The sequence below is a fragment of the Ranitomeya imitator genome, chromosome 4 (genome assembly GCF_032444005.1).
Source record: "Ranitomeya imitator isolate aRanImi1 chromosome 4, aRanImi1.pri, whole genome shotgun sequence".
In the NCBI taxonomy this organism is placed as follows: Eukaryota; Metazoa; Chordata; class Amphibia; order Anura; family Dendrobatidae; genus Ranitomeya; species Ranitomeya imitator.
In genome coordinates, this window is record NC_091285.1 from 184,511,223 (window position 1) to 184,529,673 (window position 18,451).

At 43.3% G+C, this 18,451-nt stretch overlaps 1 protein-coding gene across 2 annotated transcripts in view; it reads left to right on the plus strand.

Annotated features, from left to right (window-relative positions):
- The first annotated feature begins 12,321 nt into the window (after window positions 1-12,321).
- Window positions 12,322-18,451, plus strand: part of HTR4 (5-hydroxytryptamine receptor 4) — a 998,998-nt gene continuing 992,868 nt past the window's right edge. For both annotated transcript variants that reach the window (XM_069764171.1, XM_069764170.1), the window contains exon 1: window positions 12,322-12,572. The gene's annotated coding sequence lies outside the window, so the exon portion shown is untranslated. The remainder of the gene's footprint in view (window positions 12,573-18,451) is intronic.

The window sequence follows — 18,451 nt, forward strand, 5'->3', positions numbered from 1 at the left end:
AAATGTCATGGGACATTAAAAAAAAAGAAAAAAAGACAGGAAGTCAGAATGTAAAGGGTACATCAGGGAATTTTTCATTGAAGTATATTAGAAAACAAGATTAGATTATTACACTAAATAGATATACATTTAATATGAAATTCACCTTTGGTTTTGGACCAACCCTTTAAGTTCAGCCAATTGGTTCGGCCCTCCACAGCAGTGCCAGTTTCTGATGTGGCCCCTTGGGAAAATTGCCCACCCCTGCTCTATGGGTGGCTGCATTATAATCTATGGAGTGGCTGGCTGCATTATACTCTATCGAGGACTATTGGGTGCATTATACTATAAGGTGGCTACATTCTACTCTATCATACTCATAGAATATAATGCAGCCCACTCATAGATAAACAGATATAATATAGCCCTCTCAGAGAATGCTGCAGGCCCCCAGAGAATATAATTCATCCACCATATAGTATAATGCAAACCCTCTCAGAATATTATCCTGGTATGACCCCTTCATCACCATCATGCTATGCTTGGCTCCCATTCCAAATCTGGTATATATTGTCCCCTCATCCCTATCCTGGTATGCATGCCTCCCTCCTTCACCTCTTGATATGCATGGTCCCCTCATCCCCATCCTGGTATGCATGGCACTCTCATCCCCAGACTGGTATGCATGTTCCCCTTGTCCCCAGCCTGGTATGCATTGCCCCCTCATCCCCAGCCTGCTGTGAATGCCCCCCCCCCATCCCTATCCTGGTGTGCATAGCCCCCTTTCCCATCCTTGTATGCATGGCCCCCTCATTCCTATCCTGGTATGCATGGTCCTCCTTCCCATCCTGATATGCATAGCCCCCATAAAAAAACATAAAAAACCTATAAACCATTCTACTTACCTTCCCTTGCCTCCTTCGCATTGTCCTTTTCTGATGCCAGCATCTGATTTCAGATTGCAACTAGTGCATGACAGTAATGTCATGCGCTGCTTACAAGACAAGGACAGCTGCCAGAATATTCTCTGGTTCCCAAACCTGGGACTATAGGAGTGGAGAGCAGTGAATATTCTTTTCACTTTCATAGAGGGTAGTTTTAGTGTAATGGGGGCCAGGGTGGTAGCTGTACCGATGCATTGCTGCTGCTTCCTCATTATACCCCAACGCTCCGCTACAGAAATATCATGTCCATCTTGTGGTGTACTTTGTGTGTCATATAGTTCACCCACCTGTGAGTCAGAATCTTTCACAGCATACAGGGATCCAATCCCTCACAGATGCACAAATGTTATCAAAGTCCGGATTCATTTTCAATAAAACTTTAGTCAATTCATGAATTTTCATAACAGACTTAATCCAACAATCTTCAAAAGACCTTCTCCTCCTAAGATCTCCCTGATATTTCTTGTCAGCATGACCTCTGGCAACGTGGTATACAGTCCTGCAGTTCTCTGGGTAATCAAGCTAGCTGATTCTAGGTGCTCCCCATTCACTTTCCCCATCTTGGGCAAAAATTCAGGCTATCACTGCAAATCCTGGCTGGACCATAAGTCCAGTACATCATGGAATTTACCCCGCTGTGGGGCGGCAGCGGCGGCGTATCTTCACAGAGAGTCAGTCGGGGCTCCTCCGGCATCTCCTGAAAACCCGGAGGCGCCGGCAGCTCCATTGCTGCGATGCGGTGGCCTCCGGGAAAATGGCCGCTGGGGCCGCTGGGGGTGGCGCATGCTCAGATTCAGATCTCGTCTCCCGAGATCTCCGGACGAGATCTGAATCTGAGCATGCGCCGCCCCCAGCGCATCGCAGCAATGGAGCTGCCGGCGCCTCCGGGCTTTCAGGAGATGCCAGAGGAGCCCCGACTGACTCTCCGTGAAGATACGCCGCCGCTGCTGCCCCACAGCACAGAGCCCCGACGCAGCAGGAAGAGGAACCGCCGCCCCACAGAACAGCACCCACGCGGCACAAAGAGGAGCAGCCGCCGCCGCTCCCCAGCACCCCACGCTGACGCTGGCTGCAGCTACAATGTGAGGTAATGGGGCATACTCCACTCACACTTCCCTGTGAGACGCCCCCTCCGTCATCGGGACCACTCCCCCCCCACCCACCATAGATACCCGGCGTATAAGACGACCCCCGACTTTTAAGAAGATTTTCAGGGGTTAAAAAGTCGTCTTATACACCGGAAAATACGGTAAGTAATAAAAATGCCTTCACCCCTTAAGGAACAGGAGTATTTTGTGTTTTGACCCTGACGAAGAAGGACGCTGTTCCTTTGAAATGCGTTGGTAGCAATCTTGCCCTAGTGCCGCTCCGTAGCTCTGCAGCTGTGACGTCACACGCTCAGTTCCCTGTCGGCCATCTTCCCTTGTGCTCGTATCCAGGGACGCCACCGGCCGGGGCTTTCCCTGGCTCTACGCAGCCTCTTCGCAGCGCCACTGTGCTGCAGTACTTCCAGGATTTACCTGCCTGCAATTCCATCCACACACCAGACGCCGGGCACTCCACTACAGGACCCCACGCCCAGCTCCGTACCTGGTACCGCTGTGTCTGGACCCCGGCTTTTTATATAACACCATCCACCGGTAATCTCACAGCCTCTTCATGTGGACTACATGACCTACAGGTACGTTCATCATTAACCCTGAGGAGGTTTCTTGCATTACTGCCTGTCATGCACTAATGTGCATTGACATCTTGATATAAAGCATTTTGTATCGCTACTCAACGGTGAAAGTGGTTATACTGCTTCTAGGGGGGGTTTTTACATACCACACTCATTCATGTGTTGTGGTTTTTTACGTATTTTATGCGTGTTTCGTTTTCAGCTTTTTATTTCCCTATGTGCGGTTTCAATTCTTTTCCATTTGTATTTTGCATGTCAGGATTGGCGTTCACCTGCCTTGACTCCAGCTGCTAAGGTTATTTTCTTCTCGACTAGTGCTTGTGTGTTTCCATTACACTTAATTTTTGTTTTTGTGTTTCCATTTTTTGCTCCCCTTCTTACCACGGCCATAACTTTTAAATTTTTCTGTCAATATGGTCATGTGAGGGCTTGTTTTTTGTGGGACGAATTCTACTTTTGAATGGCTCCATTTATTTTACCATATCATGTACTGGAAAATGGTAAATAAAATTCCAAATGTGGTGAAATTGAAAAGAAAGTGCAATTCCACAATTGTTTTTTGGATTTTTACCATGTTCACTAAATGCTAAAACTGACCTGCCATTATGATTCTCCAGGTCATGATGAGTTCACAGACACCAAATATGTCTAGGTTCTTTTTTATTTATTTATTTAAGTGGTGAAAACAAATTCCAAACTTTGCAAAAAAAATGTAAAAAAATGTTGCCATATTCTGAGTCCCGTAGCGTCTCCATTTTTCAGGATCTGGGCCCGGGTTAGGCCGTGTATATGATCTTTTGATCGCCCATTATTGCATTTTATTGCAATGTTGCAGCGACCAAAAAAAGTAATTCTGGCATTTCAATTTTTTTTCTTGCCACGCCGTTTACGGATTGAATTAATTCTCTCTTTATATTGATAGATCAGACGATTCTGAATGCGGCAATAACAAATATGTGTATATTTGATCTTTTTATTATTATTTTATTTAAAATGGAGCAAAAGGGTGGTGATTTGAACTTATTTTTATATTTTTAAAAACATTTTTTTACACTTTTTACTTGCTTCAGTAGTGCCCATGGGAGACAAGAAGCTGCAATCATCCAATCACTTGTGCTACATAGAGCAGTGCAGCCCTGCTTTGTGTAGCAGATATACTCACTTGCTATGAGCGTTGACCGCTGGGCTATGACAACCACACATTGAGAAAAGCATGCATATGTGTCTTTTTATATAGTGTATGTAAACTTCTGGTTTCAACTGTATTAGAATCAGTAAAAAGTATCTGCCCATTTGGATGTCAGCCTTTAGACACATAAACCATTTTGGCCATTGAATTTGATGCAGGGCATTTGTATCTCCATCTTAGCAGTATGATTTTAGCAGTTAAAAGTCATTTTACCCTTTAACCCCTTCCTGACCTTTGACACCACGTAGGCGTCATGAAAGTCGGTGCCAATCCGACCTGTGGCGCCTATGTGGCGTCATGGAAAGATCGCGTCCCTGCAGATCAGGTGAAAGGGTTAACTCCAATTTCACCCGATCTGCAGGGACAGGGGGAGTGATACTTTAGCCCGGGGGGGGGTGGCTTCACCCCCCCGTGGCTACGATCGCTCTGATTGGCTGTTGAAAGTGAAACTGCCAATCAGAGCGATTTGTAATATTTCACCTAAAAAACTGGTGAAATATTACAATCCAGCCATGGTCGATGCTGCAATATCATCGGCCATGGCTGGAAACACTGATGTGCCCCCCCCAAAACCACCACCGATCTCCCCCCAGTCCTCTGTTCTGTGGTCCGCTCCCCCCGTCGCCCTGTTTGCTCCCCCGTCCTCCTGTCCGCTCCCCCTGTGATCCTATGCCACCCCCATGCTCCAACGCCCCCCCGTGCTCCGATCTCCCCCGTTCATACTTAACAAGGCTCCCGGTGTCCGTCCGTCTTCTTCATGGGCGCCACCATCTTCCAAAATGGTGGGCGCATGCGCAATGCGCCCGCCGAATCTGCCGGCCGGCAGATTCCTTCCATGTACATTTTGATCACTGTGATAAAACCTATCACAGTGATCAAAAAAAAAAAAAAGTAAATGAACCCCCCTTTATCACCCCCATAGGTAGGAACAATAATAAAATAAAGAACTAGTTAGAACTAGGGTTAGGGTTAGGGTTAGGGTTTGGGTTAGGGAATGTGCACACGTATTCTGGTCCTCTGTGGATTTTTCCGCAGCGGTTTTTATAAATCCGCAGTGCAAAACTGCTGCGGATTTATCGCGGTTTTTCTGCGGATTTCACTGCGGTTTTCTATTGGAGCAGTTGTAAAACCGCTGCGGAATCCGCAGAAAGAAGTGAAATGTGCGGAATGTAAATCGCTGCGTTTCCACGCAGTTTTTTCCTCAGCATGTACGCAGCATTTTTTGTAAACTCATGGGAAACTGCTGTGGACCCGCAGCGGCGGAAACACTGTGGATCCGCAGCGTTTTCCGCATCGTGTGCACATACCCTTAGAATTAGTCTATGTGCACAAGGTGCCGATTTGGCTGCAGATCCGCAATGGAATGGCCGCTGCAGATTCGTAGCAGTTTTCCATCAGCTTTACAGTACCATGTAAACCTATGGAAAACCAAATCCACTGTGCCCATGGTGTGGAAATTACCGCGCGGGAACGCTGTGTTGTATTTTCCGCAGCATGTCATTTCTTTGTGCGGATTCCGCAGCGATTTACACCTGTTCCTCAATAGGAATCCGCAGGTGAAATCTGCACAAAAAACCCTGGAAATCCACGGTAAATCCGCAGGTAAAACGAATCCGCAACGTGGGCACATAGCCTTAGGGTTTGGGTTGGAATTAGAGTTAGGGTTGGAATTAGGGCTAGGGTTGGAAATAGGGTTAAGATTAGGCTTGTGGTTAGGGTTATGGTTAGGGTTAGGGGTGTGTTGGGGTTAGGGTTGTGGTTAGGGGTGTGTTGGGGTTAGGGTTTGGATTAGGGTTAGGGTTGGGATTAGGGTTAGGGGTGTGTTGGGGTTAGGGCTGTGGTTAGGGGTGTGTTGGGGTTAGGGTTGTGATTAGGGTTATGGCTAGAGTTGGGATTAGGGTTAGGGGTGTGTTGGGGTTAGTGTTGGAGTTAGAATTGAGGGGTTTCCACTGTTTAGGCACATCAGGGGTCTCCAAACGCAACATGGCACCACCATTGATTCCAGCCAATCTTGCGTTCAAAAAGTCAAATGGTGCTCCCTCCCTTCCGAGCCCTGACGTGCGCCAAAACAGTGGTTTACCCCCACATATGGGGTACCAGCATACTCGGGACAAATTGGGCAACAACTATTGGGGTCCAATTTCTCCTGCTACCCTTGTGAAAATAAAAAACTGCTTGCTAAAACATCATTTTTGAGGAAAGAAAAATTATTTTTTTAATTTTCACGGCTCTGCGTTATAAACTTCTGTGAAGCACTTTGGGGTTCAAAGTTCTCACCACATATCTAGATACGTTCCTTTGGGGGTCTAGTTTCCAAAATAGGGTCACTTGTGGGGGGGTTTTACTGTTTAGGCACATCAGGGGCTCTGCAAATGCAACGTGACGCCCACAGACCATTCCATCAAAGTCTGCATTTCAAAACGCCACTACTTCCCTTCCGATCCCCGACGTGTGCCCAATCAGTGGTTTACCCCCACATTTGGGATATCAGTGTACTCAGGACAAACTGGGCAACAATTATTGGGGTCCAATTTCTCCTGTTACCTTTGTGAAAATAAAAAATTGCTTGCTAAAACATCATTTTTGAGGAAAGAAAAATTATTTTTTTATTTTCACGGCTCTGCGTTGTAAACTTCTGTAAAGCACTTGGGGATTCAAAGTGCTCACCACATATCTAGATAAGTTCATTGGGGGATCTAGTTTCCAAAATGGGATCACTTGTGGGGGGTTTCTACTGTTTAGGCACATCAAGGGCTCTGCAAATGCAACATGACACCCGCAGACCATTCCATCAAAGTCTGCATTTCAAAGCGTCACTACTTCCCTTCTGAGCCCCGACGTGTGCCCAAACAGTGGTTTACCCCCACATGTGGGGTACCAGCATACTCAGTGCAAACTGGGCAACAACTATTGGGGTCTAATTTCTCCTGTTACCCTTGTGAAAATAAAAAATTGCTTGCTAAAACATCATTTTGAGGAAAGAAAAATTATTTTTTTATTTTCACGGCTCTGCGTTGTAAACATCTGTGACGCACTTGGGGGTTCAAAGTGCTCACCACATATCTATATAAGTTCCTTGGGGGATCTAGTTTCCAAAATGGGGTCACTTGTGGGGGGTTTCTACTGTTTAGGCACATCAGGGGCTCTGCAAATGCAACATGACGCCCGCAGACCATTCCATCAAAGTCTGCATTTCAAAGCGTCACTACTTACTTCCCTTCCGAGTCCCGACGTGTGCCCAAACAGTGGTTTACCCCCACATATGGGGTACCAGCATACTCAGTGCACACTGGGCAACAACTATTGGGGTCTAATATCTCCTGTTACCCTTGTGAAAATAAAAAATTACTTGCTAAAACATCATTTTTGAGGAAAGAAAAATTATTTTTTTATTTTCACGGCTCTGCGTTGTAAACTTGGGGGTTCAAAGTGCTCACCACATATCTAGATAAGTTCCTTGGGGGATCTAGTTTCCAAAATGGGGTCACTTGTGGGGGGTTTCTACTGTTTAGGCACATCAGGGGCTCTGCAAATGCAACATGACGCCCGCAGACCATTCCATCAAAGTCTGCATTTCAAAGCGTCACTACTTACTTCCCTTCCGAGACCCGACGTGTGCCCAAACAGTGGTTTACCCCCACATATGGGGTACCAGCATACTCAGTGCACACTGGGCAACAACTATTGGGGTCTAATATCTCCTGTTACCCTTGTGAAAATAAAAAATTGCTTGCTAAAATATCATTTTTGAGGAAAGAAAAATTATTTTTTTATTTTCACGGCTCTGCGTTGTAAACTTGGGGGTTCAAAGTGCTCACCACATATCTAGATAAGTTCCTTGAGAGGTCTAGTTTAAAAAAAGGGGTCACTTGTGGGGGGTTTCTACTGTTTAGGCACATCAGGGGCTCTGCAAATGCAACATGATGCCCGCAGACCATTCCATCAAAGTCTGCATTTCAAAGCGTCACCACTTCCCTTCCGAGCCCCGACGTGTGCCCAAACAGTGGTTTACCCCCACGTATGGGGTACCAGCATACTCCGTGCAAACTGGGCAACAACTATTGGGGTCCAATTTCTCCTGTTACCCTTGTAAAAGTAAAAAATTGCTTGCTAAAACATCATTTTGAGGAAAGAAAAATTATTTTTTATTTTCACGGCTCTGCGTTGTAAACTTCTGTGAAGCACATGGGTGTTCAAAGTGCTCACTGTGACGGGGTGTACGACAGAGCAAGAAGGGACAACAGGCCGAGGGATGATTCCACAGATTTATTATCAAGAACGCTGGAACAACACATGCAGATAGATCTACAGAGTCCACAATTAGTCCAATGGAACAGGTTCGGGGGCACCTCCCGATAATCCTTGTGCCAGGTAACAAAGCAATAGTCCACAATTAGTCCAAGGGATCCCAAAACAATCTCACGAACGACGAGATATGTCCTCAGCTCAAGTCTCGCCCCGTTCGCTTCCGCAGTCCCAGATGGGCGTGGGGTCTGGCCTCAGCTAAGAATCCCCACTCCTTCTCCTTCAAGGATCAACTCACATCTGATCTCAAAATAAGAATGGATTGTCTGAGCTCCTGGGATCCGCCCATGAAGGGGGGTAGGGGTCACACCTTCTTTTCAATGGTTGGGTCCACCAGAAGATTCTAGACTGGTGGGCTCCACATAATCTATGTAGTATGTACATTTGACTAGCCACCTGCTGTGAGGAAGAATGGCTATTCTTTCACTAGTGGTGTTGACAAAGCTTAATTACATTATAGCTTAGGGCTGCAAGTATTGGGGAAGGAGACATATTGTTACAGGTGAACTCCCAGCACAAGAAAATACATAAATTACAGCTAATAGAAACCAGAGAACAGTTACATACATCAAATGGCATATTATTCAAATACAGGACAGGGCAAAAGTACATATCATGACACTCACCACATCTATATAAGTTCCTTGAGGGGTCTAGTTTTCAAAATGGGGTTACTTGTGGGGGGTTTCTACTGTTTAGGCACATCAGTGGCTCTGCAAACGTAACATGATGCCCGCAGACCATTCCATCAAAGTCTGCATTCCAAAACGTCACTACTTCCCTTCTGAGCCCCGATGTGTGCCCAAACAGTGGTTACCCCCACATATGGGGTATCAGCATACTCAGGACAAACTGGACAACAACTTTTGGGGTCCAATTTTTCCTGTTACTCTTGTGAAAATAAAAAATTGCGGGCTAAAAAATAATTTTTGAGGGAAGAAAAATGATTTTTTATTTTCATGGCTCTGCGTTATAAACTTATGTGAAGCACTTGGGGGTTTAAAGTTGTCACCGCACTTCTAGGTTAGTTCCATGGAGGTCTAGTTTCCAAAATCCAGTCACATGTGGGAGACATCAAATGTTTAGGCACACAGGGGCTCTCCAAACGCGACATGGTGTCCGCTAACGATTGGAGCTAATTTTTCATTCAAAAAGTCAAATGGCGCTCCTTCCCTTCAAAGCCCGGCCGTGTGCCCAAACAGTGGTTTACCCCCACATGTGAGGTATCACTGTACTCAGGAGAAATTGCCCAATAAATTTTATGATCCATTTTATCCTGTTGCCCATGTGGAAATGAACAAATTGAGGCCAAAAAAAATTCTTTGTGAAAATAAAGTACTTTTTTTCATTGTTACGGATAAATTTGTGAAGCACCTGGGGGTTTAATGTGCTCACTATGCATCTAGATAAGTTCCTTGGGGGGTCTAGTTTCCAAAATTAGGTCACATGTGGGGAAGCTCTAATGTTTAGGCACACAGGGGCTCTCCAAACGCGACATGGTGTCCGCTAACGATTGGAGCTAATTTTTCATTCAAAAAGTCAAATGGCGCTCCTTCACTTCCGAGCCCTGCCGTGTGCCCAAACAGTGGTTTACCCCCACATGTGAGGTATCAGTGTACTCAGGAGAAATTGCCCAATAAATTTTAGGGTCCATCTTATCCTGTTGCCCATGTGGAAATGAACAAATTGAGGCTAAAAGAAATTTTTTGTGAAAAAAAAGTACTTTTTCATTTTTACGGATCAATTTGTGAAGCACCTGGGGGTTCAAAGTGCTCATTATGCATCTAGATAAGTTCCTTGGGGGGTCTAGTTTCCAAAATGGGGTCACATATGGGGGAGCTCCAATGTTTAGGCATACAGGGGCTCTCCAAAGGAGACATGGTGTCCGCTTACGATTGGAGCTAATTTTTCATTCAAAAGTCAAATGGCGCTCCTTCCCTTCCGAGCCTTGCCGTGTGCACAAACAGTGGTTTGTGACTATAAATGAGATATCGGTGTACTCAGGAGAAATTGCCCAACACATTTTAGGATCCATTTTATCCTGTTGCCCATGTAGAAATAAACAAATTGAGGCTAAAAGTAATTTTTTGTGAGAAAAAAGTACTTTTTCATTTTTACGCATCAATTTGTGAAGCACCTGGGGGTTCAAAGTGCTCACTATGCATCTAGATAAGTTCCTTGTGGTGTCTAGTTTCCAAAATGGGGTCACTTGTGGGGGTACTCCAATGTTTAGGCACACAGGGGCACTCCAAACGCGACATGGTGTCCGTTAAAGATTGGAGCCAATTTTTCATTGAAAAAGTCAAATGGCGCTCCTTCCCTTCCGAGCCCTGTCGTGCACCCAAACAGTAGTTCCCCCCCACTTATGGGGTATCGGCGTACTCAGGACAAATTGTACAACAACTTTTGGGGTCCAGTTTATCTTTTTACCCTTGGGAAAATAAAAAAAATGTTGCTAAAAGATCATTTTTGTGACTAAAAAGTTAAATGTTCATTTTTTCCCTCCATGTTGCTTCTGCTGCTGTGAAGCACCTGAAGGGTTAATAAACTTCTTGAATGTGGTTTTGAGCACCTTGAGGGGTGCAGTTTTTAGAATGGTGTCACTTTTGGGTATTTTCAGCCATATAGACCCCTCAAACTGACTTCAAATGTGACATGGTGCCTAAAAAAAATGTTTTTTTAAATTTTGCTGTAAAAATGAGAAATCGCTGGTCAACTTTTAACCCTTATAACTGCCTAGCAAAAAAAATGTTGTTTCCAAAATTGTGCTGATGTAAAGTAGACATGTTGGTAATGTTATTTATTAACTATTTTGTGTCACATAACTCTCTCGTTTAACAGAATAAAAATTCAAAATTTGAAAATTGCAAAATTTTCAAAATTTTAGCCAAATTTCCATTTTTTTCACAAATAAACGCAAAAATTATCAACCTAAATTTACCACTAACATGAAGCCCAATATGTCACGAAAAAACATTCTCAGAACCGCTAGGATTCGTTGAAGCGTTCCTGAGTTATTACCTCATAAAGGGACACTGGTCAGAATTGCAAAAAACGGCCAGGTCATTAAGGTCAAAATAGGCTGGGTCATGAAGGGGTTAAAATGCCTGCTACTTATTCAAATCTGTGTAAAAATGGCTGTATGCCCACTTGGGTGTTAGCTTTTTGCCCAATATCCAACTTGGACAGCCTAAAGTGAATTGAATATCATGCAAGGCTTCCTGTTCCATATATTGGCAGTATAAGTGCAGTGGCTTCAAGTATTTAACCCTTTATAATACACGTTACTTATTCTTTATTCAAATCCACGAAAAATAGCTATCTGCCCACTTTGATGCCAGCTTTTATGCCCAGAAACCACTTACCCCAGCCTGCTGTGAACTAAATGTTATGTGACAAATTCTTTTTTGACTGTGTTTGTCCAGAGCTCATTTAACCCATTCAGTGGCTGCTTGCCCACTTGGATGCCCGCTTTTATGTCTGGAACCCATTTGGTCATTTCTATCTATACGACTACAGTGATATTTGTGTCCCAAACTCATTTAACCCTTTTAAATACACCAGTTACTGGTTTATTTGACTAAAAAGTGACCATTTGCCCACTTCAGTGCCACCTTTTATGCCCGGAACTCATTTAGTCCTACCTGAAATGAACTGAGTTTTATACAGGGCATCCCTATTTATGTGTTAACAGTATGAATTTAGTGTCCTAAAATCTTTTAACTGTTTAAAATACCAGTCACTTCTTCAAATTTGTGACAAAATGCCCGTCTGACCACTTCGATGCCAGCTTCTATGCCCAGATCCTATTTGGACCGACCCGGAATGAATTGAATTTGATATTAGGCATGCCTATCTATGTGTTGGCAGTATAAGTTCACTGGTCCAAGGTCACTTAATGCTTTATATAACACCCTTGGGTGCCCTCTTTGATGACCATTTTTCAGCCAGTTGTTTATATTTTTGAGCTGATTTCAAGTGTATTTATGTCCTTGTGCCTTGCTGCATTTTATTTTGCTATTACGGTAAGTTTTTCTCGCTTTTAGACACGTAAAAAGCATAAATACGTCTTTTGCAAAGAAGAAGCTGCAGAATAAGAAACCAACTTCAGCCCTGAATAAGAAAGTAGAGGAACAATCCAGCAAATCCAGCATCGTCTCCTGCACTGCCGCCCTGTGATTGGCTGTCACTCTGAATGAATGTGTATACAAGGCGGCAGTGGAGGCTCAGTCAGCTGCCAGTGCATTAGTCTGCACAGCTTCAGGTATTCTGTGCTCCAAACTTCCTGAGGCAGAGTGGAACGACAGGGGTTAACGTGGACGGAGACCTCTAGGAATGAGGCGGATAATCCGAATGAGCGGAAATTATGTCTAATCACACTTGTGTCTTCTCTTGGGTCCATGGAAGGATGAGCACTGCTAGGAGCCAGTGGTAACATGCATTTGGGACTCTTCTCTGCACCCACACTGCAATGGTAAGACAGCCTTATACTATGCTCCTATGCATGCTGCGTTCAGGTGACTTCTTCTGGAATGTAAACATCATTTATTTTATTTTTATTAGCCATTAAAAGGTATCATAACTACAAGATCATCTTCTTCTGGAATGTCTATGTGGGTGCTCCTCAAGGATAGGTGCTCCTCAAGGATAGGTGCTCCTTAAGGATGGGTGCTCCTCAAGGATAGGTGCTCCTCAAGGATAGGTGCTCCTCTTAAAAATGACTGGTCTCGGTGAAGTAAAAGCAGATCTGACTGCAGTAGGTGCAGACATTTATGGTGTGGACTGGATCATAAGATGTGAAGTTTTCCTAGCAGTCTATGAGGTTATATGAGTGGAAGCCCCTTAGCAAAAACTGACCTGCAATGGACCTGGTGAGACCTATGTGTGCAAGTCAGGAGAGCTCATATTATAGGACACTAATGCCCTGGATACCTTGGTGCTTGTATCAGGTGCTATTTAAAGGTGATTGATTCATACCCCCCACCTCCTCACATCTATGTGCATCCAGGCTATAAATGCCAAACTCCTAGTCTGCACATTTCCAGTGTCGTCTACATAAACCCCATCGTACATCGTTATCGTTCTATACATTATTATTGCATTCGTCTTCTTGCCAGGTTGGACAGCTACACTAAGGCTGGGATACTCTTCTTCCTTGTTGTGACAGTTTTACTTAATTAAATGGGAGCCTGAAACACATTCTAATTAATATAGCTAATTAGTCTGTGCGAAGAATGACAATACAAATGCATTATATCGGTGAATGTTTCTTCATGGGAACAGGGAAAATGATTCATGTGTGTAGATAATATGGAGGGGGCTGTAATATTTCTTCCAGGCTCCTAGAGACTAAAATGTATTGGAATTGAGCTAGTTAATTGTATAATATATCGTAATGTGTATTTTAGACTCATTGGTGCATATTTGGTACCTAGTATAATGAAACCTGATATTGTATGGTGACATCAGGTGGGAATAATGGAATTGTGCATATAAAATATGTTTATTTTCCTAAGGGGTACATGTTTTTTTTCTTTAATATCCACTCTATTCCTAACAAGTGCAGTGACTCTTTGGGTCCTGAGACCCCCCATTGGTCGCTCCAAAAAAAATCACTCTGCGGTACCCCATTGGTCGCTCCAAAAAATCACTCGGCGGCACGCTGCTCAGCAGGCAGAAGCGCTAAATTTTTTCATGAATGTCCCCATGGATCCGTACATGAGCTCAACAGAAAGTCCATGAGCCGGTAGACCACTCTGTACGCAGGGAATTAACCTTTCTTTTGAGCTCATTCATCACCGCCTACTCAGCACTTCTGTCTATTAAACAGATGCTTTTTGATCCGAGTCCCCACTGATCTGCTGCACATGTTAAAAAATGATATGTTCAGTTGAATCTAGAAAAAACAGGTGTGATTAGAGATAATTCCAATATTCCGATCTCCCCTCTTTCTTCATGTATCAAGGGAACTTAGGTATCGGAGACTTAGGTCAGAATACTTTCCCACCTGCCATTTCCGCTGCAGAAAATCCAGAGAAGCTGCTCATATTTCACACATTTTATCTTTCGTAAAGGGTGAAATCCGCGATATCTACATCATAAATTGACATGCTATGTATTTAGAATCCGCTGCTCGAGCAAATTTATGATTTTCTGTGCAGCATGTAAATGTGATCTCGTAAAATCTCATTCACAATATTGCTGCTGCACTGCGCAATGGGTTTTTCATATGGAAATTTTTACAAATAACCTGCTGTGAATATATCTTGAGGAACCTAGCTTTTAGGATTCTTCAACTATTGAAAGTGACTTTTAGCGTAGCAGACCAAGTCAAAAATTGTGCACTTTCAGAGTTAAAAAATTTACTTGACTCAACTGACTTTACAAACGTGCCCCCAATTCCAGACTGAGTGTCATTGTCCACTATACCAGACGTCACTTGTGACATGCCATTCCTGGGTTGCTCATGCACTGTCTCTGATGTGCTATGCTGCGTATATGCACTTGCATAGAACTAGCAGAGCACAACATGACATTTCATAGAACAAGAGGGGGACAGTGATTGACTGCCCCCAGAAACGGCCTGTCACTAGTAAAATCTTATATAGTGGGCAATGTTTATCAGATCCTTAGCCATGTGGTTGATTTACAGGACCTCACTGGAGCAGGATCCAGACATTACATTGCACGTCACATGAAACCCCGCTGAATCTGCAGCACTTTTGTAAATGTAAATCAAATGAGTCAAGTAGCTTTTTCCAACTAGTTTTTGAACTCTGCGAAAACAAGTTAAAAAGAAATATTTTTGGATGGATTGGTTACTGTGAAAATCACTGATAATCACTTCCATAGTTGAATAAAATTATAGGGAAGACCCCCACAAAGCAAATTCACAGCCTAGTGTTAGTTATCTCTACAGATCTCCAGATTGAAAATCCTCTGCGCAGTGAGGTAGCAACAACGTCTATCAGATCCTTGCCCAAACTAACAGGTGTTTAGTAAGGACATTCAAGGACCTGTTCTATTATGTAACCTAAAATGAGCCCAACATGCCCAGTGAAAAGCATGCAGAAAAATATATAGTTTTAGCAGAGGTGAATTTAGGTTTCCCTGCACACGAGGAAAAATTTCAGTTTTCAACCCACTCCTATGCACAGCTGTTTGAGTAGTCATCATACAACCGCTTACATGCGATTTGCATACTGAGGGTATGTCCCCATGGGCAGTAAACGCTGCGGGTTGGACGTTGCATTCATCCGCAGCGGCCAGATGTTACAGCATAGTAGATGGGATTTCAAGAAATCCCATCTCCACTATGCGTGCACGGACGCCTCCTTCTTCCCTGCAGAGACGGACATGTGGCACGTCTTTCCAGACTGCAGCATGTCTATTTATCTTGCGAAGATGCTCAATCTCCGCAAGATAAATATCACCCGTACAATGTATTGGGTGCAGTGATTCCGCATGGTTCAATGAACACATGCAGAATCACTTGCGTTCAAAAGACGGCAGCGCTTTGGACGGAGCGAACATGTGCTGCGTCCAAAGTGCCGCTAACTACTGACCGTGGGAACATACCCTTACAGTCACGTCCCGACTAGGTTCTCTGCCTTATTCTCTCAAAATTGCAATCTGCAGCCCCTGCTTCATTGAGAGAAGCACGAAGAGAAACTAATAGTCATGTGACCATAAATATGACAATTGTATATGAGTGGTAATGTGGTGACTGCTGGAATTAGCAAACAGAGCCAAATCATGACAGGAAATATATAGCACACTGTTAGCATTTGGCATGCTATGGAGCTTAATTTTAAAATTAATGATCTTAACAAAAATATAGATGTAGTAATCCTTAACTTGTCAGGCAGCACAATACTTTATTAACATAGCCATGTATCGTGTTATCTGACAAGTTATGGATTGCTACATGTGCACAGGATCAGAACCACCTTCAGTACATGAATACATAGCAAGAACCACCATCAGCAAATGAACACAACCCCAGAAGCATGATCAGAATATGAATATAGAACCAGCATCAGTCCATGAATACAACCCAGAATCACCATCAGAACATGAATACATCACCAAACCCACCATCAGTATAGGAATTTATTGCAGAACTATCATCAGTACATCAATACATTAGCAAGCTTATTACAGGAACCAATTGCAATATCAGGTCAGCCTCATAAAAATGGTATCTCATGAACCTACAACTATCAGTATGCCCTTAACATGGTAAGGGGATACAGGGAGTTGTTGTTACCAGCCATCATCAGATGGTGGACCATACAGTAGACATAGTACTGATTAGTTGTAGTCAATAACACAAATAAACATTTACTTCCTGGCACCTTATAAAGTATTGCCTCAACAACATCTTATGAATTATACACGCCTCCACCTTGAGAAAGCGAGTAGCGAAACGCGCGTCGGGGTCTCTGTGGCACCGTGGACTGGCATTTACACATGGGTATGTTCTGAATTTTTTACTTCACATTTTGCAGATTTATACCCTTGCACTATCAAGCACTTTTTAATGTTATCTGAACAACATTTGCTAGGTTGATGTAGATAGGTCTGCACTATTCTAGGTACTCTGTAATGACCCATTGCCTGTTACTATGTACTATCTTCCACCTTGTCACCACGTGTGTCTTACTTGAGTAAAACTCTTTTCCTCTTACTTACTTTTTTATGTCAACTGTGACTATATGAGATTTTATTAACTGTGTGTGTGTAATGTTTAAAATTTTCAATAAAATATATTATCTTATATATATATCTCTGTGGTGAGTGGTGTGTGTGGATACTAGTTATCCATTTTTTAGGTTGCTACATTTTTTACACCCCCCCCCCCCTGTTTAAATGCACTTTGAGATTCATTTCAGTGGTGAAGGTCCCTGTGTATTACCGGTATGCTTTTGGACATGTTTGTAGATCTTATGAATTATACCCACCACACTGTCCCTCTTATGAACTATGACCATCATACTGTCTGTCTTTTTGAACCCTAACCACCAAATTTTTCATCCTTTTAGCTATACCCAAATCACTGTTTACCCATATGAGTTATAAATCTCACATTGTCTGCCCTTATTAAGTTTAAACACTACAGTGTCCATCATACTGTCCTTTTTCCATACCTGACCCCGAATTTACACTGTCCGATTACACTGTGTCCCCCCATAATGTACAGTCTCTATATTGTGTGGCATCCTCATGCTTTCCCTTATGCTGTACCCTGACACTGTCCTTTACACTGCACAATCTCTATACTGTGCCCCATACAGTCCCCTCACATGACTTTTCCCCATTCTGACCAATATTTATACTGTGCTCCCTCTTTACAAATGTCCGCATTTTGCATACAGTCCCTTCTATATTGTGCCTCACACTGCCCCGTCTATACCATCCTCCATACTGTGCCTTTACATTTTGTCCCCTACATACTATCCAGTGTCTATACTATGTGCTCTGTCCTTCAAGTGGTCCAATCTCTATACTGTGCCCCATACTGTCCGCTCACATTGTCCAGTATCTACATTGTACCCCTCACACTTACTATTCACCATTTCTACTGTCCTTACACATGCCCCCAACCAAAGTAAAACACCTCTATATCTTCAACTTTGGCCATCTCCTTCTCCTATTCCCCACACGAGAGGCTTCAGCAGGCCTTTTACCCACTTCTGGGAAATGGCAAAATATGGTCCCATGGGACACACACGCCAGAGACTGCCACATGACAGAGGAAGCCCACTAGCACCCCCCCGCTCACTATGCCTAGATGCCTACATGTCCTGCATGCCTCTCTTCCTACACTCTTGGTCTCAATGCTCACATCATCATATAAATCGGATGAGTGCTATCCGATATTAATTTTTTCTAAAATTTTCAACATGCTAAGTTTTCACTCTGAAATCGGACATGCATGAGAAAATATCCTATGCCATATTGAACCACAGTGTGGCATCCAATTTTTACGACTACATTGCCATTCCGTAATATAGGAAACTGGAAATAGTCCTGGAAATGATTAATAGATTCTGAGTAAAAAAAACCAGATTGCACACTGATGACAAGAGAGAAAAAAATGGTACCATTTTCGTGGGTGAAAATCGGATCCTTTTTTTTTTGTATACATACTGTTGTGTGACCCTAGCCTGAAGCTAAGACTACAGACTCGCCCTGCACTTAAAGCTGTGCAATGTCAATAAACGTTGCATGCAGGGATCACGGATGTTAGCGAGTATAAAATGTTATGAAACGATTGTTTCAATAAATGTTACAAATACACATTGTAAAATATATTTTTAGGTTTTATTTTTGGTTGGTGTATTGCATTTC